Source organism: Prionailurus bengalensis, chromosome A1, assembly GCF_016509475.1.
Source record: "Prionailurus bengalensis isolate Pbe53 chromosome A1, Fcat_Pben_1.1_paternal_pri, whole genome shotgun sequence".
In the NCBI taxonomy this organism is placed as follows: Eukaryota; Metazoa; Chordata; class Mammalia; order Carnivora; family Felidae; genus Prionailurus; species Prionailurus bengalensis.
In genome coordinates, this window is record NC_057343.1 from 155,808,394 (window position 1) to 155,832,064 (window position 23,671).

General features: G+C 37.2%; 1 long non-coding RNA gene across 1 annotated transcript; it reads right to left on the minus strand.

Annotated features, from left to right (window-relative positions):
* Positions 1–709: 709 nt before the first annotated feature.
* LOC122491174 lies at positions 710–4,597 on the minus strand. Its single transcript, XR_006299296.1, has 2 exons — positions 4,485–4,597; positions 710–1,734 (listed from the first exon to the last, which is right to left on the minus strand). It is a non-coding gene; the product is annotated as an uncharacterized LOC122491174 (long non-coding RNA).
* Between the last annotated feature and the right edge of the window lie 19,074 nt (positions 4,598–23,671).

Sequence of the window (23,671 nt, forward strand, 5' to 3'; positions counted from 1 at the left end):
TTCAAAGATCTGGGATTAGATTTGGCCATTACGCTGCAGTGGGCACTATGTTTGCCACTTTTTCATCTCAGCATTTTTGTTCGGAATGGGAGCATAGGATTCAGAATCTAGGAGCTTTTTACCATCATTAAAATTCTCTGAGACTAATATCGATGTTTTTGAAACCCAGGTAAGTGACACTTGTGCAATTCTACCTTTATCACTTCCTATTTTTTCTTCTTCAGGATCATGTTCAAAACGTGATCAAAAATAGCAGAGTCTCTGGCACGGTGGTTGGGACATGGGCTGTGAAGCCAGATGGCTGTCTAATACTCTACCACTTACCAGCCATATAACCTTGGACATACCATTTAACTTCTTCCTGCTCTAGTTTGCTCATATATGAAATGGGAATAATAACACCAACTTCACAGGACTATGAATAAGATTAAACACATTAATACAGCTAAAGTCCTTAAATCATGTCTGGCAAATAGTTTTGCGTTCGCTCCTAGGTTGGCACATAGTAAATGCTATATGTAAAAGTGTTAGCTACTATTGCTGCTAGAAGCTGTCAGAGTAAATTCCACACGCCATATTAGTACTTTAACAACAGTACACTGATCCATCGTCTCAGAGGAGCTCATTCAAGTGTGCCAGATAAATGTCTAAATACACTTACTCATCAAACCAAACATGAATTTACTCCGTAAGTTGAAAGGAAGCACAATGAAAACAAACATTTTATTTTTTAACAGAAAATTGTTTAAGTTTTCGTAACTTGATATAGGATTCAAATAGCTTCTAAAAAAAGTGTTTGGCAGACTCTAATGTTGATCAAGTTCAGAAGTAATGTGAGAACAAAATAAAATGACTATTCAATGGAGTATTGATTCATTCAATAAGCAATTACCATATGCCTTACCCTGTACCAAGGTTTGAAGAAGAGACACACACAAAATAAGACCAGTTTCCTACCTTTTTGGAGTTAGAATCCAGTAAAAAAAATGTTAGATAGATAAATAATTTTAAAATCACAGTACTGAGCACAGTGATAGTCAAGGACGCAATGATATGGGAACATACAGAAAGAAGTGATTTGTATATGAGGGGTGTATGGTGATGCTTTGGGGTTGGCTGCTAGAAAGCAAACGTTCGTCCCTACCCTTAAGTGGGATATCTGTTCATAGAGAAATTAGAAACTCATGACTTCAATATTCTTTCATTCTTACACTTAAACGTTTTTCAGTCAAGCCTGAGGAAAAAAAATATATAATAACAAGCATATAGGCTTGATCCCAAGATACAGAGCTTTCAAAGTCTTCAAATTTAGTAGGAAAAATTAATTATACCAAGGAATATTAGTTCATTATATTAATGCAACATTGTAGTTAATATTTTGAATGTCTAGGGGAAAAAAAATTGTAAAACTTTACCGGCACACCATAGGCAGACCTTTGGGACAATGATATGAGAATGTTTTCCTTGGTTCTTATGTTCTCCCTGAACTAATGTGATCTGTCAGGGCCCCATGTATTAATTAGTGCCACAGAAATACACAAGTGTTTCAGCAAGATAGGAAGATAGCTCATTCTTGAGAACTGTTCTCACGGGAACAAGTCACTCAAACCCCTTCATACAGCCATTTATATCCTCCCTGGTCAAGTGAGAAGCGAGGAAGCAGAGATGGCTTCCTGGTCTCATTCAATATATTGTCCAATCATGATGAATCAGTTCTCTTCTTCAAATGAAAATCTGTAAGAAAGGAAGTTCAAAAACTGTAATACTACTTGAGTAGAACTAAGTGGATTTTTAGAATGTATAAATACCCTTTAAAATTTTCTTACACTCAGAAAGATGCAAAACTCCAAGTGTTTGTTAAAATAGCAGGTTTCAAAATACAACTTCAAGACATAAACTACCAGAAGACATAAGTACTTTCAGTGAGGCTCAGCTTTTTGGTCATCATCAGGTCCCAAACTCTGACACTTCTACACTAAGCGTGAGCTTGGGAAATTAGGGAGATAGAATCCTGGGTGCTCAATCACAGGAAATTTTGAGTCACACCCTGTGGTAATTGGCTCACCCTTAAACTAACTTTGGGACCATAACTCAAATTATAGGTATCATAATTAAAATAGTCAGCGACCTGCCACAGCCAGTAAAGAAACAATGCAAAGAGAAATCCCATCCATAATAACGAAAATATAAAATACAAAGGAAGAAATTTGACAAGAAGTGGGCAAGACCTAAATAAGAAAAACTATAAAATGGCATATATATATGATATATATAAGATATATGCATTAAATATATATGTATTTGTATATATATTTGCAATATATACATTTTCATTATATGTTTGAAATATATACTTATATGCATTAAATATATATTTATATATTAAGTATATATATTAAATATATATATATTTTTTTTAAATAAAGATTTGAGAACCAAAGAACCTTATCATCCTCTGAGCACATTAGCTAAGGCATCATCCTTCTCTATACTACTACCCCTATTTCTTTTTTTTTTTAATTTTTTTTCAACATTTATTTATTTTTGGGACAGAGAGAGACAGAGCATGAACGGGGGAGGGGCAGAGAGAGAGGGAGACACAGAATCGGAAGCAGGCTCCAGGCTCCGAGCCATCAGCCCAGAGCCTGACGCGGGGCTCGAACTCACGGACCGCGAGATCGTGACCTGGCTGAAGTCGGACGCTTAACCGACTGCGCCACCCAGGCGCCCCACTACTACCCCTATTTCTATCTAAAAGATCAAAGGCAAGAAAAAATCTTTGTCTGAAACAATAAACTGTCTTGTTTCTTTGTTTGCTTCTTTTATGTATTGGATACTAAAATAAGCTTGTGAAAGCAAATAATTTGTCTCTCATGTGTACTCATGTCTGGCACACTCATAAGAATGTTTAATATGTAAAGAGTTTTTATTAACCCAATACATAGGATGAACTCTTGTGCAGAAAAATAATTAAAAGCATTAAGATATAAATAATAAATAAAATTGCTAAGAAATGAAAACAGTTAAACTTCAGTAAATAGTCAAAGTATAAATTGAAAATGCATGGAATAGCATTTTGACCTCCAGTTTTTATGAATAATTTGGTAACACATATCGAATGAATTTTAATTTTGTATTTCCTTTGAGCCACTAATTCTACTTCTTAGGAAAGAATAGGAGATTTACCAAAAGAAGAATATGTATAAGGATCTCCAATACAGAATTCTTTCTGATGCTAAAATGGAAAAACCACTTACGTAACCACAAACAGGCTAATGGGTAAATAGGTCATGCTATGGCCACGTCAAGTAAAAATATGAAGCATTTAAACAATGTTTTCAAAGAATATGAAAAGCTTTGGAAAATATACAGAAAATTGATGACAGAAAAATCCCCCAAACAGAATGCAATACCGTCTACATAGTATTATCTTAATTTGGAAGTATGTACCTGTGTAAAAAAATATATATAAAAAATTGGGGGGGGGCACAAACACACAAATTAGCAATGACTTTTAAGGGTGCTTTAAATTTTGTTTCCCTTCATATGCTTTTCTTTATAGTTCTTAAGGTCTACAGTAAAAATGACATTAATTTTTAAAGTCAAGTAATTTTTTAATTGCCAACTGGCTTATTTAAAAATACAACCCAGAACTTTAGCTATTAAGACTACAGAGGACATATAAAATGGAATGTTGTCTGATAAGTGTAGTATAATTGTTTCATTAGAGAAAATTCTCATATTTCTACCTACCTTTTAGGTTGAACCACATATTTTTTTTTATATTGTTTTCTTTCTTTTCCTTTTTTTGGAACATTATGGTAGCCAATTTAATTTTTTCATAGGTTAAAATGCAAGTATTTTATTAGTATGCTTTCTTACTATGGGCCCAAATTCTTGCTTTTGAAGGAAACAGTAAACTATGATCCATGAACATGGATGGTAACTGAATGCTTGATTAGTCACATTAGAAATGTTACATTTCCGGGGCGCCTGGGTGGCGCAGTCGGTTAAGCGTCCGACTTCAGCCAGGTCACGATCTCGCGGTGCGTGAGTTCGAGCCCCGCGTCAGGCTCTGGGCTGATGGCTCAGAGCCTGGAGCCTGCTTCCGATTCTGTGTCTCCCTCTCTCTCTGTCCCTCCCCCGTTCATGCTGTCTCTCTCTGTCTTAAAAATAAATAAACGTTGAAAAAAAAATTAAAAAAAAAAAGAAAAAAAAAAAGAAATGTTACATTTCCTCAGCACAGAATCCAGGTACCATCTTTCTTGATGTAAAATATATCCACTCTCAGGTTCTTGATGATAACAAAAGCATCATCCTTGAGCACTTAGAACACAAAAAAAAGCTCAGAAGAATTTATTTCTCATGCCATAGACAGTTTTTTTTTATCACTCTTACTAGACCAACCTAGATATTGTTTTAAATGTGGATTCAATTAGATAAGTCACACATCAATAGAAAACTTACTTATCCTGTTTTAATACCTCACAGGCAGTTTCAACCACCAAATTATAGACTTCCTTCCAAATGTCAATGTCAATGCCGATTCTCATCTGAATTCAGTATAAAAGGCACAGTTCTTGCCACATTCACTTCACTCTACATAGCCATGCTTGGATCACGATGGTCTTCTCCAATCCATCTGTGGCAGCTGCTGGGATAAACCAAGATTTTTAAACATAAAACAACCCCATCTAGTAGAACCCAGGTTAAACCCACTTCTAATCACACAGGGCTTATGTTATCTCACAGATAACATATGTAAGATCATCCACTGGTTGGAAACCACAATTCTGAGATAATTTGAACTGTGCTATACAAATTTAAACACAAATGAATTTGAAGGCAGCAATTTTTCTCTGGACCATTTTGAGATAACTCACTTTCTCTTCTTGCCAGAATCCTAGGATCACCACAACAACCTTAAAATTGACTTCAACAGAGTCATCTTTTCAGTCACAGTGCCTGGTGTCTGAAGAAATAAACTCCTATTCCATGGATTTATATATATTTTTTCTTTTCAGTTCATCAAAATAATAACAAAGGCAGATTCATCAGCGAAACTTTTCTCTAGAATGTTGGTGGCCCAACTTATACAAAGCCTACTGATGGTGGAAGTCATCCCAAGTGTACAGTGTCCCAAACTGGTTCTTCTAGAGGGTGAAGCATAAGGCAAGGATTAAGATGCTAACACGTTTTGGGAGGTGCTAGCCCTGGTGGTGAAGGTAACAGGAAAAGTGAAGCAGAGCAAAGCAAAGCAAGGTGGAATCAGGACACACGATGTGTTCCCACACTGGTTTCTGCTTAACGATGAGCCACAGAGATGGCAGATTGACTGAACTTTGTGTTATTTGGCACTCAGAACTTGTTTGCAAGATTTGCAAGAAGAAAGCAAGCCTTTGAGGAGTCACTGGAGAAGACAAAGACAGGGAAAAGAATTTATGTGCTCAACACCTTCCAGTCTCCCTTTCCTTTCGGTCAAAGGTCACATCACAAATAGCCAACATCTCAGATTCCAGGTTGCATCTTATAACCTTCTGGTGACCACACGGGAAGCCATGTAGTGAGGATTTTCATCTAAGTCAGAAAGTGGAGGAGAAAACAACATAGGAAAAACTCATAAATAACGAAAAAGAAGGAACATGTAGCAATCTGAAAAGTGATCTGAGATTTGTGCCTCCAAAGACAGTGTCATCTCTAATCTTCTGACATGCACAAACTATAAGATTTCATGTTTAAGTATTTGCATTCCAAAACTGAATTATTCTTTGTGTTAACTATATTAGAAATAAAGGAATTTAGGGGCGCCTGGGTGGCGCAGTCGGTTAAGCGTCCGACTTCAGCCAGGTCACGATCTCACGGTCCGTGAGTTCGAGCCCCGCCTCAGGCTCTGGGCTGATGGCTCGGAGCCTGGAGCCTGTTTCCGATTCTGTGTCTCCCTCTCTCTCTGCCCCTCCCCCGTTCATGCTCTGTCTCTCTCTGTCCCCAAAAAAATAAATAAAAACGTTGAAAATAAAAAAAAAAGAAATAAAGGAATTTAATATTGATAGGAAATGGAATCTAAATCAAATATCTTAATTGAGTAGTAGTTAATATCTTAATTAAATCCCATATCTAAAAAATAAATAAATTATATCAGTAAACAATATTTTCATTTTTGAATAGAAAAATACAAAAGTGTTCAAAAATACTTTTTAAAGAAACTATAGAGAATCCACAAATTTCTATGAATCCTTTTACCTAAAATTATATTGTTCATGTCAAAATATAATTTTAAAGTGAGATTTGAAATTTATAAAATAAAATATATTGAAATTGGAATTATTGATGTGCTCTGTTATGTCACCTTTATTAATACCATAAGTAGTAATCAGGAAAAATCATTGTATCGTATCAATAAAATAAATCACTTTCTATTTTGTGCCTGTCAATTGTAATAGCAATACAATGTTAATTTAATAGAATTTGGACATTTTAGAAGGTATAAATAAAGCAATATAGTCATTAATCCATACTCTAACCAATTAAAACTTGTTAATATTTCATTTCAATCTTTTTATTTAGGCATACATATTTTACATCATCATAATATTTAAGTTGGTATTAAAATCCATGTATAATTTTGCATCTTTCTTTTTCACTTATCATTATATGTTATATATTATATTACATGCTAAGAATTTGCTCATATATTCATCTCTGAAAATAAAAATTTAAAGGGCTACATAATCTCTCTCCATTATACTGATATTCATAATGTTCTGAAGCATTCTCTTATTAGATACAAATTTTTTCTGTTTTTATTATTAGAACTAATATTATAATGCACACTACTGTCTGAATTTTGATTATTTTCTAGAGATCAACTCATAGAAAGATAAAAAGCCAAAGAAAATTCATTCTGAGAGATTTATTAATCTATGTTGCCATGCTTTTTCCCAGAAATATTTTTTGGATTTGAACTCCTATCAGCACTGTATGAAAATGCCTCAGTGAAAAGGCAGGTCCCACAAATTTTCCTGTGACACTTACAGAATAAAAGTCCAGTTAATGAAATATCACCTAACTCTAAATTTCCAGGCAAATTTAAGTTTTTACCCAATCCACTAAAATCCTGGGAAGAGAAGGAAGAGTGAACTGAAAGATTTCTGGCTCTCCCTTTCATGGGGAGCGTTGTGGCTTTCTAGAAGCCTCTTCCAGTTAGCTGCCCTACAACCCTCCCTTCAGCACCTCTCTTAGTGGTAGTTCAGCCTCTGCAGTAACCCTGTGCCCCATAAGTGGTTCTGTTAAATGGCGGAATCCCTTGTGAGAAGACTCAGGGAAGGCTTCCTTCCTCAAGGCTCCCACTGACCCTTTGCACCACATGTAGCTGCAGCTGACTGTCTGCTGGACCCCTCTCCATTGCTGTGCTGTTTGCAGAGTGCTCCCTAAGGAGGGCAGTGGCCAGGCCCTATGGCCCTCAGATTCCAGGCAACTGTAAAAGTCTTCAAACACTTCTCTGGAAGGCAAACTTCACTTGAAAGGAGGTAAGAGAAAATACCATAAAGCAGTGGGGTCGGTGGGGGGTGGATTGTAGGAGCAAATAGTCCTTTTTATTTTTTCTCTTTCATGTCCTAGAGATGTGCGATGGGCTAAAGCTTGCAGAACCAGTTTCATAATCTTTTGGCATGTGCTACAGATATAGCTATAGCAACTTTTGATGGGTTATGAAAGGTTTTGGTGCATATGGAATTGAGACTTCTGCTTAGATTCCGAGACAACAGAAAGCATAACATTTAACATTATCCTAGATACATGAATAGTATTTATTTATATGTACATGATACTCCTGTACCTCTACATTTACGTATGAACATATTCAGAGTTTGGTATTGTATCAAAACAGATACATTTGGAGAGCGCGACAGATGAAAAGGACAGAGAAAAGTTGTCTAACTAAACCCCTACAGTATTTAAAGCCTAGGATACAACTTGGGATGGAATTAAATCCTCAATTTTAACTTTTGCATGTATTAAGTATAAGGTTTTGAAAGTTTATTCCTAGTATCTCTATCTGTAGCTACAACTCTCACTCATCATCTAGGACCTATCTGAAGATGTTAACAACCCCATGAATCTGTTCCTCTGGTCTCAGTTCTGATGAAGAGCAATACCACTTTTTAAGGATACATCTTTAGATACTGATTAAAGTTACAAAACTGGTATGAGAAATCTTGAGGAAGCGTCATCTACTAAAATTTCTCTCAAGCTGCGGATGAATCCAGCTCAGATATCTAATTTTTTAAAGTCAAGAGAAGTATTTCCATGAGGGTCCAGTGCCTATAAGAAAATATCAGCGCAGGGACATTCTGAAGGTTTGTATCTGACCTTTCTTTGGTTTTAATCACTGAAGTTCTCGACAGCTTAATAAGTTGAAGGTGCTGGGTCACCGTCTAACTTAATAAGGCCCGCCACTGAGACTTGGTCACCTCTGATTGCTCCCATAAGTCTTAACACATCTGGTACACTGTCCTTGGGTGAGAAATGTTTTCCATAACTTTCCTCTTGTTCACTACCCTGCATATAAATTGTTTTTATTAACCTGAGAATGATACAGCACTGTATATTTGTGTGAGCTTTTGCCATTTTCAGCTTTATCCTACAGAAAGAGAGTTGATTGTTTTCTCCAAAATGGAATTAAACACTGTTTATCACCAATGTCTTCTTTTCTATTTTTCTACCCTTATTTAATATGGGGCAAACTAACCTTCAGTTTGACATGAGATTAAAGAACTAAACATTGTAACTAGACTCTTTGAGACAATTTACAACATGCCATAGTTGTGGGAAGAAAGACCCAGATAAAAACAATACACCACTTCTAATGATTATTTCATAGGACAACATACACAGATGTAAATATCTAGGACTAATCAGTCGTATATGGAAATATACGTAGCTGGATGATTGGCACGTTCCTTTGTCCAGAATGACAAATAAATTGATAGACAACCTATTCTGTTTTATTTCAGTCTATTTTACAAATCTAATGAAAGTCATATTTCTGCTCTCTTTACAATTTCCCATATGGATAATAGTAACACGAAAGTTGATCCAGATGGATAAACCTACAGTTTTATAGTATGGCATTATGTCTGTATCTTCCACCTTAACCTTAGTCATGGAGAATGCTTCTTAGGGCCATTATAATTACATGAAGAAAATTGAGCGTCTTTATAAAGCAAGTGGACCAAAGACAACATGACTGTATTTTCACTAGGAAAATTCTGCAGGTGGAAATAGTTTGTGCTGGAATATATCCTATCTCCATGAAAACCAAAATATTTGCATACTGAAGGCATCAACCATCCCATCTTGGACACTTATCTTCTGATTTAATGTGATTTAAGCCTGTCTAAAATCCTATTTGTGAAGTCATACACAAATACCACATTTTTCACATAGTATTGCATCAAAAATATGAAAAAGGAAAAACACGAAAAAGCTAGATAGTGTCAGAAAACAGCCAGCTAGTCATTTTATAACACACAAGGTAAATACCAGTCTGGTTGTAATTCGGTCCTCTCTATGATACAGAAGTTAGAATTTCTCCTGAATCAAGCTAATAGCAGTTTTGGAAGCAGTTAAAGCAATGTCTTAGTTGTGTTATTTTTAATTTGCATATTGAAATGTTGAATTAAAAGTTAAGTGCTCCCCTCTGTCATATGTCACTAATGTAAATCTCTACACGAAACAATGGTTTTGTCATGTCACTTCAGCCTTAGTCAGACGAAACTATTACTTACATTCTTTCTTCAATTACCTACTATAATTCGCTCATTCACTCAAAGGCTGGGGCCCAGGCTTTTGGTTGTGGTTGTTTACCTTTTATTACTAAGCCACTCTTCCAGAATTTCCTTTAACTTCACATCATACAACTCGTTTGTAAAGCTTCATGTGATTCCAATGTAAGATGCTTAAATTAAGATTTTAAACAGCTTTATCTGCTCACATGAATTTATCTACCATACACATATACATGCAGATATCAAAAAAAAATCTACCTGCCGTTCCTCACTATCTCTCTCATTCAGGCAACTTCTCAGGCACCTGGGTGGCTCAGTCAGTTAAGCGTCCGACTTTGGTTCAGGTCATGATCTCACAGTTTGTGAGTTCAAGCCTCGTGTCAGGCTTTGTGCTAACAGCTCAGAGCCTAGAGCCTGCTTTGGATTCTGTGTCTCCTTCCCTCTCTGTTCCTCTCCTGCTTGTGCTCTCTCTCTCTTTCTCTCAAAAATAAAGACTAAAAAAAGAAAAAAAAATTAAAAAGGCAATTTCTTATAGTTCTTCCTTATGCCCTATAAGATCATATTCTCTATCACATTTCTGTGAGCTGATCATTTAGCTATCTAAGCATTTGCACATCTAATCATTTATTTTGTATTTTATATAGCACTTCCCACACCTGCACACCTTGTGAATGTACCTTTTGTCAAACTTTGAGGAAGCCCCACTGGGATATTCACAGCATCCTAAGGTTCTAATTTGCAATCATACTTGTATAACGATCAGGCCTCAAAGAGGCTCAAGACCTTCTATTCCATCTCTCACATTTGCAGCTAAGGAAAACACTCTAGGTGGCAAAGACAGGATTAAAACACCAATGAGTAGATTTCAAGTTCACAGCTCTTGCTGCAACAGCTTGCATTTACAACCCATAAGAAATGCTGTAAGTTAGTCCTCAGCAAATTAGCAGTCTTTTTTTATTTTAAATTTTTTAAAACATTTATTTATTTATTTTTGAGAGACAGAGAGACAGAGAGAGAGAGAGTGTGTGAGCAGGGGAGGGGCAGAGAGAGAGGAAGACACAGAATCCAAAGGCAGGCTCCAGGCTCTGAGCTGTCAGCACAGAGCCCAATGTGGGGCTCAAACTCACAAACTGTGAGATCATGACCTGAGCCGAAGTTGAACATTTAACTGACTGAGCCATCCAGGTGCCCCATGCAAATTAGCAGTCTTAAAAATGTTAGTACTCTCTACACTACTGGATTAATCAGGGTTCTCCAGAGAAACAGAATCACTAGGATATATACAGATAGAAGTACCAGGTGATTTATTATATGAATTAGCTCACATGATTATAGAAGCTGAGACGTCCCATGATCTGCTGTCTGTAAACTGAAGAACCAAGAAAGCCAGTGGAATATTTCAGTTTGAGTCACAAGGGCCGAGAATCAGGCCAGCTGATGAAGTAACTCCCACTCTGAAGAGGGTGCACTGCTGTAAGTCCCAGAGTCAGAAAACCCAAGACCCAAAAGTTCCAATGTCCAAGGGCAGAAGATGGACATTCCAGTCTCGAGGAGAGAGACTATTTACCCTCCCTCTGCCTTTTTATTCCTTTTGGTCCTATAACCAATTGGATGATGCCTATCAACATTGGTGAGGGGACCTTCTTTACTCAGTCTGCTGATTCAAATGCACACTCTCATGGACACACCCAGAAATAGTGTTTTATTAGCTATCTGATCATCCCCTAGCCGAGTCAAATTGATATAAAATTAAGTATCACAACTGCTCAGGTCTTCCAGTGGATCCCAAGCCATGTAGATATTTACACTGTGCTTCATAACTTTTCAGAATTCTCTGCCTCATTCTTTACCTCATTATCCCTCCTTATTTTCTCAGGCATACTTGATGACTTTTATTACATCTCTTGAATCTGCATTTGCCTCTTAATCATTCTCTTCCAGTCTACTACCGCCATTTTAATTTCATCTTCCTCCATTTAAAAAGTTTCTAAGATTCACTTCCCTTAACTTCTCAGAATAGTTACCTTCTGCATTGCTGTTGACAGATAGGATCATGCTTCTGATGATAAAAACCACAAATACTGTTAGTGTCTGCTATGAGTTAGCCACTGTGGACACATGGAGGATATGTATCAGGTACCTCAAATGCACACCTCATGTCCTCTCTGCCTCTCCTGTCTCTTGTCCTAGTGCCTACTACATGATTAGCTCTGAACAGACTCTGATCAACTCCATGCCTAACCGAATTTTATTTCATCTCAGACATCACATCTCCTTCAACTAACTATGGCCTTTGGGAGGGGAGGATTTTTTACAAATACATAATGAAAAAAGAAACTTGGACCTCTCTTTTGGTGGTAGTTAAAACAAGATTAACATTCATCCCCTTATATCCCCACTTAAATTTACCTAAAGGACAGAATTAAAGGAAATCTCACTAGCAGGAAGAGATAAGAGCAGTATACTGGGTCATTCACCTAATGTGGAAGGAGAAGTGATCTGAAGTGTGGTTATATATGAACTTGTGAATAGTGGGAAATGCCTTGGCTGCTCAGTTATGGGCCAAAGAGTGCTCAGCATAGAGGAGGAGTTAAATAAGAATATGAATAGGATGACTTGTCTTGTAGACAATCAGCCAGTTTACTTCCTCTGCTGCCACAGTGCCTGAGTGTCCTTGTGCAATGGGACTATGAAAACAGTGGCCAGGATGAGCGGAAGCTGTGTGTGGGCTCCTTTTCACCAAGGCTAGTCTACTGCCACATCTTAATGTTTACCCGTAGCTAAGACTGAACCTAAGTCTGTGATAAAGCACCATTTCTTGAACAACTAGCCCCTTGGTGGCAGGTGCATTACATCAGAACTCTTTTCCCTTTAGGGATAAACAATGATTTCTTACCAGAATCTAAGAGGGGAATTAGCCAAGAGAAGAAGGTGCGAGAAATATTCCAGGTGGTTGTACCAATAAGAGAGAAAGCTTTAAGGTCTTTTCCAGTAATTGAAAATATTTAGGTGAATATTTACCAGAAGGGTGGCAATAGATGAGACTGAAGCAAAACAAGGCCACACGAAGAAGTCTTAAACACTTCCGCACTACAAAGGAATTTTTGAGTTTATTGTCTCATTGGTAACCTGAAAGAGGTAAATCTTAGTTTTCAGTGTGCCTTTTTCTTAAAATAACATTACATTTTAAGATACCTAATGAGATTCCTGCATTTGAAGGCTGATATGTTTTCAGCCCACAAGGCTCTTTTTCTGGTATTTTCTGCCTACCTCTCTACATACAGGCAATATTAGAGACCTGAAAAATATACTAAATACTTGAGATTTTTATCATAAGTGGCCTTCATGAAGCCACTCTATGAATTTCAAAGTAAGGAGGTATTTTAAAAGACATCTAGTTCAAGTTTCTTCTTGGTTTTCCTATTTTTAATATCAAAAATGCACTCCTTTTCTTATGAGAAATGTAAAAGTAAAATAAAGAAAAATACCAAATTGAAGCTTTCATATATATTGAGAATCTGCCAAAATTGAGTTATAAGCATCCATCATTGAGGGATTGGAAATCTGATGTCTTCAGTTGCCAGACAGGTAAAGGACATTAGTAAAATGGAATTAGTATACAAGAGTAGAGAATGACATACAAATCTGAGTTAACCAGATTGAGTGTGCCTCTTTTAAAGACATTTTTATTTTTGTTTTTGTAAGTTTATTTTGAGAGAGAGAGCATAAGCAGGGGAGGGGCACAGAGAGAGAGAGAGGAGAGAGAGAGAGAATCCCAAGCAGGCTCCATGCTGCCAGTACAGAGCCCAATGTGGGGCTTGAACTCATGAACTGTGAGATCATGACCTAAGCTGAAACCAAGAGTCAGACACTTAACCAGATGAGTGCCCCAATTTTAACCAGATGAGTGCCCCAACTTAACCAGATGCCCCAATTTTGTTCTTAATTGAGCTCTGTGTCTGTGGGTTCATCTGTGGTTTCTGATACATGGTACCAAGCTGTAGACAGGTGGTGGTAACCAAAATTAGGTGATCATCAAAATCATTGGGCAACCTATTAAAACCGAATAGGTTTCGAATTTCTGGGATCTACCTAAGTTTCTTATTTTAACATGAGTGCCTTGGTTTGCCTTGGCTTTGTAATTTATCTGTCTCTTTTTGGTCAGGGAAATCACTAATTTAGGTAAATTTGTTCAGCAAATAATTTATCTAAGGTTAAATATTTGTCAGGGACTGTTCCAGATGCTAGGAATATAGTAGTGAATAAGTCTGTTATCCTAATCTCATGAAGCTTACATTCTATGTAACATAATAAAAATGGGTATGTCTCTACTCCTAATGGCAACATGATAAACCAAATTCTGTTTATTGTATTAGACAAGGATAAATCAAGGTTTAAATTAACCATTTAATCAGAAAAGCTACTGATTCATCCATGAACAAAAGAAAACCATAAAATCACAATATTCTTTCATTCTCTTATTACTTCCTATATTTAGAGATAGCAATTCTGCTTGATAGTTCATTTATACAAGTCAGTTCTATAAATCCAGTTTTATAAAGTTATGAAGATAGAATAGCTTACATAAGGTTTATTAAATTAATGTTAAATTATTCATTGAATTTTCAATACTGCTAAAAACAGGATGAACACAAAACAAATAAAAAATGTCTAAGATTTTAGATTCCTCCATTGTCTTTATTCTATGAACTTGACACAACCTTACTACAAGCCTTCCCTTTCTTAAAGAACTCGCAGTGCCGTCTCCCATTTTGTCTTGATTTTTGAGGACTGCTCATAGGAGCTAGGTTTATCATCTAGAGCACAAAATAAGATAAGTTGTTTAAGAAACATATTTCATGGCCTCCTGCCATGGTAGAATTTTCCCCAGGAATCTTGCATTTTTTTCTTTTGAGTCACATCAGATAGTCTCTTCCACTTCCACCCTGGTCTCCTCCACTGGGTGGTCAGTGCACTGCTTGCTTAAAAACAGCTGCGGAGACAAACCACCCTAAATAACCTCCATTTTGATAGAAAAATTACAACTCTCAAGAGACTTGAGGCATTGTAGTCCTGACTTGCTGACCTCGGCCAACTGTTGTGGCTGCTCACAAATGAACCCACCAATGAGGAAATTAGAAAAAATCTGGAATGCGTTTCGTGGCCAGAATAAACTCATTCTAGAGGGAGGGAAAGACACTGTCCATTTTATTTTCCAGGGTAATGTCTATCACATGGAAGTCCTAATGAACACTCAGATATATTTTTTTTCCTCCATTTTTGGCTGCACACTAATTCTGGTGGACACTCCTTCATTCAATGTTCTTTATGGGCCAGCAGCTGCACTATGGAATTATTCTGGTAATTAAACAAGAATAAGATTTTTTCTTCTTTTGAAGTGATTAAAGTAAGTTCTTTAGATATCAAAGATGGAGCCATGTAGCATTGGATAGAAATATACTCTTATTAGACCTAGTTCTTTCTTCTCATCGATATTATTTATTGGGACATTTTATTCAATACCTACTATTTGAAAGATACTAGGTAAAGTGCTTCATTTGTTTGTTTAATATTGGAACGTGAAATCCTTTGCTAGCTGAGTAATTCACAGCGATTGCATTATCATCAAGCTTCTTCCAGGAGATTACTGAATTTTTATTTAGGGAAGAGAATTTGTTGGATAAATTCAAATGCATAATATACTTAAAAACGGGGGACTCCATAATCACAAATGACAGGAAAAACACTCGAGTGTTGCCAGGGTTAATAACTCATAGATTTCACAGGAACAAGTTTGTTTTTAGGTGGCTAAAGTACAATAATTCCTAATGATTTTTCTTTCAAATCTTTCCTGTAAGCATACATCTGCTGCTTTTGAGATTTAATTGTAGATACGGCCTACGCCGGCCAAAAAGAAAAAGATCTGTGCTCTCTTCAAAACACCTCTCATTTCACATTTAATCAAAGGCCTGCCTTCATTTGATCTCAGTCCCACACAGCTATTCTTCACACTCCAACTTAAAGGCACTGGGCTTACAAAGTACAAGCACTAGCGTTTGGGGTGATGGTGAGGAGAAAATTTCCTCACAGTGTCGAGCATAGTGTGAGACTGGGGTGCTCATCTTCCTTACTGAATTGTTTGCCAAGGAAATCCAGCCCATGATAAACAGACAAATGTCTGAGATCACTGTGGCTCAGTCTCTGATGAGGCAGCTGCTTCCATGCTGTGTTTGTTGTTCCAGGATATTGTAAATACTAATATTTTATAAGCTCTGGTACAGTTTAGAAATGAAGATCATAAACATAATTCACTAATTCCGAGTTTTCCAAAACACACAGCCTGGGACAATCTTGCTCGAGGTCAGCCTGTGGATTGGACTCTGAATTCCTAGTAGTTGCACTGGGCAGAAGACATTTGGGACGTGCGAAATGTCAACTGATCCGTCTTTCAGAAAGACAGAGCGAGTTTGTACTTACATACCCAAATCCAATTCCTAGGGACTTAACAGAACAGAAGAGGGTACCTGCATTTAAAAGGTATAAAAAGTGTTATAACATGAAATAAGAGGACCAGTTGGCAGGACAGTTTAAGGGGGGGGGGGAGTGTGTTCATTATTAAAGTCACCATGATTACTTGTTTTCTTCTCTAGCATGAACAAAGGCTGTGATATCATATTGCATGCAAAGCATCGATTGAGGATCTTCTGCTAAAACACTAAACAAACTGTCACATTTGTGTCTGAATTCTCATCCTCTTTGGCACATTTTTGGATCTGATCTATATCAGCAGTCTCTTTTTCTCTTACTTATTTCTGTATTCTCAGAACCAAGGCTCCCCTGCTCTTTCTGAATGCTTTCCTTCCTCTCATCACTAACTCAAGTACCCTTTAGAGGTGCTGAGTTTTCTGCCCACTAACCACTTACGTTTGCTTTGTAAGGAAGTACCTATCTATGTAGTATGTTTAACAGTGTGCCTGTTTCCTAGAAATGCAACAAGAAATAAAAATGCCAACCCCCTTGTATATATTGGAGATTGGCTTGGTTAATTTTATTAGATAGCTTAGTGGATACACAGGCAAATGCGCCAAGGACTGAGATAAAATCCACATCTTAAAGCATGGCAACCGATAAAAAACATATTGATGAATACATGGCTAAAGCAGATACTATGTGAGAGTAATAGAGTAGATGAAAATATTTTGTAAATTCTTTAGCACTGTACACACATTACCACGATTGTTTTTCCTTTAAGACATCGCACTGAGAGTGAATTAAATAAGATGCCAATTGCCTATTAAAAACGTTGCCTTAATTAGTAGTTGGGAACCCCCCTCTTTGTATTAAAGGGCAATAATGATGGAAAGACCTGCTACATGTGGGATCTTTCTTTTCTTTATCCTAAGTTGGTGATGCTATTTGGGTAATAACTGATGAAAGGACTAGGGTGCCAACCAATTTGCAGTTAAGTGGCTAATTAAGACCCAAAGCAAAGCTGCCAGGAGGTTGGTTCTCCTACTGTAAAGTGACACATAAAAGCAATTAGAATGGGGCTGGCTTTGCTAGGACATATTTAAATTTGAACCAAACTTTGGGCCGGTTATTATTTTATGTTAATATATTCCTCCGTAAGACAGAATCAGAGAGGAAAGGGAATCATTTAGGACATAAAAATAAATTAGAATATTACTTGGATTCGCAGGACTTCAGAAGTGAAAAAAAGCAAAACTATAAAATCACTTCTATGTTTGCAGTCATAACAGGGGCACTATATGTAATTAGCTTCCCTCCTCTCAGAGGAAATGAGAATAGGTGCATGGAGCACAGTCATCCAAGAAGAGAAAAGTCTCTTCATTCTTGGGTCTGTTGTCACCTGTCTGTCATACTGCATGAGTGTGACACCTAGCCCAGAACGGCAAGGTTTTTAGAATTGTTATATTTCAAATTGGGCCAAGCCAGGGTTAACATTTAAATATAGATGCTCTAATAGCACAGGGCGGAAAACAGATTCTCTCTGGGGTTAGAAAAAAGATTTGAAGTGGATGAGGAAAAGTAGAGAGAACTGGGGAAGATGGAAATTACAACACAAATTATCCACATGTAAGGGAAGGGTGGTTGGGGAGAGGAGACAACCTTTAAAATCACAGCTCCAGTGGCACCTTCGAGTTGTGGGGAAGCACAGTCCATTTATACCTTGCCCTTGTGATTTATGATGTCACCATTAAACCCCCTGATGGCCTTATATCCTTGTAATTTGCGGTTGCCTAGCATTTTTTTCTACATACAACTCAATAACTCATTGTGTAGCTATTTCGCACACACATAAACACACACATTAGTGTGAATATGGGTGTGCTGAATCTGTCGTCGATGGAAACCATGATTTTTGATGTAATAATGAGTTGGTTTAACAAAAGGCAAGAAATCATGGGCTGGATGCGTAGCCAGCGTATCACCAGTGTTCCCGTGAGGCATCGGAAGGAGACAGGGCACTGCATGTTACCACAAACAGATTTCACTCCGACTGTCTCTCTACTCTTGTTAAGAATTAAAGAAGCAAAACTGTTTGGAAGGGGCAGCCAAAAATCATTATTGAAGGAAATCTGTGAGATTGCACAGAGATAAAGAAGGAAATATATTCAATTCACCTCAACATTATAGTAATAGGATTAGAAAATAACAGGATTAGAAATGAGACCTTCAGGGCTAAATTCTACTTCCCCGGGAGATCGCTGGTTGGATCTCTTCACCGCCCAGGGAATCTCTGCTTCCTTCCAGAGTGTCTAGTCATGGCCAGTAATCGTGACACCATAAATCTGAGACAGAGAAGGTTCTGGAACCTTTGCTTTAAGACTATAATACAACTAGTCATTAGCATTTCTGTGGGGGTGAGAGGTGGTTTTCAACATCTCTTATGTTAGCTTTTAAACTGACTTCTGTAATTATTCTCCAACGGAAACATGAATGCCAGCAACTTTCTGGGGAGTTATTTTTATTTCTATTTGAATATTTTAGCTACAATGCTGGATATGCACTGCTGGATCTCTGAGAATGCTGTTCTAAAATGCTATATTTATCAAATGACCAAAGAGCACATGCTGCCTGGATTAAATTTATCCCAAGATGAGAGGTTTTATCTCTAATCATCTGCTTGTTGACTAATCTGGACGCATCTTGTGCAGGTTTGATGGTTGAGACGTAACACGCTAACGTGATCCAGATCTCTCTGTCTTTGCGTTCGCCTTCCTGAAACATGGAAATCATGAAGGGGGCTACCCTGAATTCATCACGCCTTACGGTGACATCCTCGTTGAATAAGGCTGCTGGTTCGACATGAGAAAAAGTGGGGTGCTGTTTTTAAAGCAACGTAATACGTAAAATCACAAACATTTTTAAAAACTGTAGGATAGCTTTTCTGCAATGCATTTAAAGCCCGCATCAAGTGTGATTCTGAAGAGTATGTGTTTCTATGGAATTCTAGTCCACCTGTTCTGGGGCCCATGTCACATTATAAAATTGTTCTTTTCGCCTGCGTCTGATATGCTAGACTGTGATCTCCTTGAAAAAAGAAATATTTCCTTGCCATATTTATATGCCTATCAGCCTCCCACTCAACTCCAGGCACATTGTGAGCATTCACTAAACCCACCATAAGAAAGGTTGACTACTTCCCTGTGTTTAAGACACTTCATGGTGAGCAAACCAGCCTTGTTACCTTCAGTAACCTCTTCCATGGGACTGCCTTATTATTCTTATTTTTTGCATTAGGGTTTATAAAATTCTACATTGGGATTAGATCACATGTCTTGCAGACCTGCTTTTCACAAAATGAAAAAATCAATACGAAGGATATCCATAACAAGCTCAATAACGCAGCCTTTCTCTTTGGCAGCTTTTAATGCCAGCAAAGAAAAATTAACGAATGAGGAACTTTTAAGATATAGAGTTCTGGAGTGAGCATAGAATCATTTGCGTTTCTACTATCCTATACTAGGGCCTATCAAAAATTGTAAGCAGCTTTTCTGCTGGCTACATTTTCCCCGTGGGTTATTTTCTTTCCTATTAAGTAATTCCTTAATGCCCAGGGAGTTAAAATTCTGTTGAAAAGAGAGTTCTTAGCATCTCCTAAGATTCAAAGCCTTCCCGCGCTTTTTTTTTTTTTTGATCTTGAAGTTTTTAAAGTGCCGCCTGTATAGTTAAATGTGTCTTTCATGACATATTTATTTTACAGTATTTCTAAGGTTAAATATATTTGTGTAGATGTTGTGTAATCAGAATCTTACTCTCAATCACTTTCCACCTCATTTTGTTGCATGATCTAATACTTTCGAGAAGCTATGCAAACTTTTGGCCTTTTATAATTCTCATCTCAATATGATATCATAGTCGTAACCAAAGAAAAAGGGAAAATTGAAAATATGTCAATGTCTGTTTATTTTTTTCCTTGAGGCTAAGATAAACATCATCTTTCCAATTTCCAGCCAACATTTTAGAGGTGCAGGGGAATGTCCATCAAAAAATGAGATATTTCAAACACATTGTGTGAACCATTTAATATTTCTTTACCAATGAAAGCATGCATTAGCTATGGTCAAAGCCATAAAAAATTTTTTTCTTCGTTTTTTTAAGTCTACTTATTTATTTTGAGAGAGGCAGAGTGAGAAAGGGAGGAACAGAGGGAGGGGGTGGAGAGAGAATCCCAAGTAGGCTCTGTGCTGAGAGCACAGAGCTTCATTTGGGGCTCAAACTCACAAACTGTGAGATCACGGCCTGAGCCAAAACCAGACACTTAGCTGACTGAGCCACTCAGGCTCTTCTATTTTCTTTTTTAAATGAAGGTATGATCTAATTATAAAGTATTCTTCTCTTGAGATTAGTATATAATGATGGGGAATTGATTCATTTATCAATTTTCCCCTCTCTTGCTTTTGATAAAAAATCATAGACTATGGTCTTTGAACCTTGGCTAATTCCAGTCATCCAATGTCTTACTGGCCTTGCTCAGGGTGGGAGTGGCTTTTGAAAATTATATGCTGCTCCTCAATCACAGTGATGTATTATATAAAAGCAACATGGTTTTAGCAGTTCAGCATTATAAAGAGAGTTGCCGGAATAGATATAGCATACAGAGATGTGAGTGTGTGTGTGTGTGTGTGTGTGTGTGTGCATGTGTGCTCATGCATGTGTATATAATCCTAAAATGAAGAGACATCTATTCTGCTAATAGCTGTGTACTTGGTCCCATCTACACTTTGATTGTACATCAGTTATGATGTGTCTCTTTCTAACAGGAAGGATACCGATTTTGATGAATAGCTAAAAGGTAAGATCATTCTTAAAGGTGTGAGTGATTAATAATGGCCATGCATAGATTTTTTTCTAAGAGTGTAAATAAAATATATCATTCACATGAAGGGCAGGAGTTTGGCAGAATGATTCATAGTGCATTTGAAAGCATAAAAAGTCAAATCTAGGGTCTCTTCTAAGTGTGTCAAAGAGGAAACTGGTTTAAACATTTGAAATATTCAAGTAGATGATGAAATATTTGAGTGGATGTATAGAAATTATATGCCTTACGGGGTACTAAAGACAGAACTAATGTTTTTAATTACCACCAATTAGACAAAACCAAACATTTCTCTTTTAGTAGCAAAAAAGAAATAGCATGGCAGGACTAAGTGGATAAAAGAAGAAGGTGGCAGGTATATACCATGGCACTTGGACCATTTACTTCAATCCAACCAAGATTTACTACAGAACCATTAGATTGGAGGTTCCTGCGGGAAGCTGTTGCATTAACATAAAGCTTGGCTCTAACATGGTCAGCATCCATACCAAAGTACATGGGCCCTATTAAATTGCTAACTAATGCAAAAAACCGACAAAACTGTTATATGAAGATAGAAGAATTATTCCATATATCAAACTACATTAACAAATAATCTATATGGTTGGTCTTTGTTTATTCTCTGCCAATGGTCTGGAGCTCATGATATTTTCACAAGTCACAAGAAAGTAAGCTTGTTGGCAATAAAGTACTATATGGCATGCTCTTCTATGACCCAGTACCCCAGAGATTGTGCATGTCACAGAAAGAAAAAGTCTCGGGCCCGGGGTCAAGATGAGACTCGACTTTTCTTCTACAAATCCTAGGTGAATGGAGGGTCACTAGTTGTGCCTTTCCCGCATGAAATGAAGGTGAAAAAATAGACTTCAAAATAAACTGCATAAAAAGGAACTTTGAGGACTATCTAGGGTCAAATGCCCATACCCCCTCGAGATAAAAACAAGAATCATCGTTTGTACTCTTTTAAGAATAAAGACAAGCTGATGAAGTTTTTAATTTTTTAAAAAATTTTTTACTTCATGCCTATAAAGGATTTTAGGAATGTAATTATCCTCATGTGATGCCTCTCCCTGTGAGGACATAGGGCATACATCCTGGGCGTGATAGAAGGCACAGTGACATTCTCTCTCTACAGTTATCATGGCCTTCCCCCTGTGTTCTTTGGCTGCCAATGTTCCCTGAAAGTCAGGACTTGTGTAAACAAGCCAGGCATGAGGCCTATTGATGGACAGAGATCTGACGAACACCTGACACCATCAGGAGCACGACTTTCAAATCAGAAAGGTAAAAACGTAGGAAATACCAAAGGATCATGTCATAGGTGAGACTTCACTACATTAAGGTCTTCACAGTATTTTTGGAAACTAAACTCCCTTTCAGAAAATCTAAGATATAACACGCTTTACTGAGTTGAATGCCACAGAATCTGTTATCCCCACCCTCTAATTCTCTCTCTCTCTCTGTCTCTCTCTCTCTCTGAAGACACATGTTGAGCATCATCCTGCCTCTGGGTGTGGGGGTGCAGATATGTGTGTACATTATAGGCATAGATATGAATATCTTGAGCTTCCTGGGGTAGTAGGATTTAAAATCGGTTCAGTTCCCCTATTTAATACATTTCAGGATTTGGGAATTCTTGGATAAATGTTGAACATGTTGCTTATAATACACATCCAAATACAGAATTCAAAGTATAATTCTGTATTTAGATATGTGTTATCCAGAATAGAAATATTTGTATCTGGTAAGCACCCTAGTGAGAGACTATCATTTGTTTTACTCTAAGTTCTAACTCCAAAGTGTAATGTCTGAGCTTAAATAAAAATTAAAGCATCAAATATCTCAGAGAAAGCAGGACCGGGAAGGTGATGCTTAGGGAGGTCAATAACGGTAGATGTATTAAAAAGGTTATAGTATATTTCTCTAGTTCAAAGTTCCTTTTTAGGATATATCTATTTGGAGATTTCATAAAAACACATTTATGCTTTCATTTACCAATATTATTAAGTACACACTGATCTGAAAGACAAATACCATTTCAATATAATGTGAGTCACACATAAATAATTACATTGTGGTCAATGGAAAAATGGACTATACTAATCAGACAATGAAACAACTACTTTGAAACTCTGTCAACAAATTTTGCTTTTTTTCTCTTGACTTTGCTTCCTGAAGGTAAGGGTAAGCAAGTCATTTCTTCCTTCGTTTTTCTCCCTTTGTTGGCTATGCTGCAACAGAGTAAATGAATCTGTATGGTTGTCTTCCTCATCTTGTGGGGCCTGGGTGATTAAAGACTCTGCTAATTCTCTAGATGCTTACCTAAAGGTATCCTTCCCAGGCTTCCCTTTTCCCTGTCCTTTAAAGGAATCTTCAGGGAGCAAGTGGATGCCATTAACCACACAATGAGTCCCGAGATGATTGTGCCTTCTTCCTCTTAAGCTGGTTGTTGTGGCCAAGTGGCAAAATGAGACACATGGAATAAGAACCAGTTGACAACCAGATGCAATGCATATATTTGCAACATGAGGGAGATTCAAAT